At 44.6% G+C, this 1,349-nt stretch overlaps 1 non-coding gene across 1 annotated transcript; it reads left to right on the forward strand.

The window, feature by feature from the left end:
- Positions 1 to 989: 989 nt before the first annotated feature.
- Positions 990 to 1,118, forward strand: LOC114638732. The gene has a single exon (XR_003713911.1). It is a non-coding gene; the product is annotated as a small nucleolar RNA SNORA17 (small nucleolar RNA).
- Positions 1,119 to 1,349: the final 231 nt, after the last annotated feature.

The raw sequence follows: 1,349 nt of genomic DNA on the forward strand, positions 1-1,349 counted from the left end.
TCCCCCCCCCCCAACCCCCACCCCTGGCACACAATAAAATAAAATTAGTAGTCAACAACAAAGATATGGTTTAAGCTTTAGCTTGGAAACTAAAAGGTGTAATTCTAAATTCCCCATAGGTTAAAGAAAAAAAATCACAACAGAAGTGAACAAAAATGTGTGTAGAAAATTACGAAAGCATCACACACCAGGCTTGTCTGGTGCTGACTCCTTCCCTCCTGATGGAGTAATTTATAGTCCAGAATGGAGTTATTAGGGAATTAGAACAGCTGCATCTAACCCACAGCCCAAGAAATTGACTCAACCATATTAAAGAGAAAAGGAAACTAGGAAGAATAAAATAACAAAGATAATTAACAACAAGCACAGAATGAAACAAATAGCAGCACATAAAACATGAAAGAAACACAGCAACCAAAGCAGGAGTGAGTTGCTTCCAAGGCTGTGTTTTAACAAATCTCCACAAGACGGTCCAGAAGAGGAGGTGAAATATACAATTGAACTATATGCAGAAAAAGAAAGCCTACGGGGAGACCAGATGTGTCCCATCCGCTATAAATACCACATGCTAATCTTTCTGCAAACCTGGAGAGTGTCTATTAGATTGTACTTGGAGTCCCCCAGCTCCTGGCACAGGGCTCTGGGCACACACCATGGAGATGTGAAGAGGTTGCAGAGGTGATTTCACAGTGTGGACAAGAGCAGTCTTTTTGCTCTTGGGACCTCTTGCTCAGTCATGAGAAAAGGGATTCAAACCAAGTAGAATTTGTTTCCGTGTGATCCATAACACCAGGGAGTGTGATTAGAAAAGATGAGACCGGAAATCAGGGAGAAACAATGGTCATATTGCAAAGCAAGAGATCAGTGGATGAAGAAGATGGGGATGGAGAGTCACTGCTGGGGGACAATAGCTGTCAAGCTGAAAAGTCAGTGTAAGTGCCATCAATCACTTTTATGACTGTGTGGTTCCCAGTAAATTTTTTAACCATACTGCCCCAGAGGCATTGCAGGTGTGGCTGCTGTATCACATGTGTGTCAGTAGGTGGCAGAGAGGAGAGAGGCTATGTCTCCTCAGTATTCTGACCTACAAACATCTGAATGAATAATAGCCTAACATTCTCAGAAAAAAGCTAGCCTGAGAGACAACCACCAGTCTGATGCCAGGGATCCCAGACAGGGAGATAGCCTGAGGTAACCACCAGTCAGGTGGCAGGTAGGCCCAGATGGGCTCCCAGGATGGAGAGTTAACTGGGGACTAGAGGAACCCTGCCTGGGACCGTGAGATCCTGGACAGGAGTGAGCCTAAGATAGATGACCCTGGCAAGGGGACATTCAGGCAGACTGGAAAA

The sequence above is a fragment of the Grammomys surdaster genome, unplaced genomic scaffold, assembly GCF_004785775.1.
Source record: "Grammomys surdaster isolate TR1022 unplaced genomic scaffold, NIH_TR_1.0 125621, whole genome shotgun sequence".
Lineage (NCBI taxonomy): Eukaryota > Metazoa > Chordata > Mammalia > Rodentia > Muridae > Grammomys > Grammomys surdaster.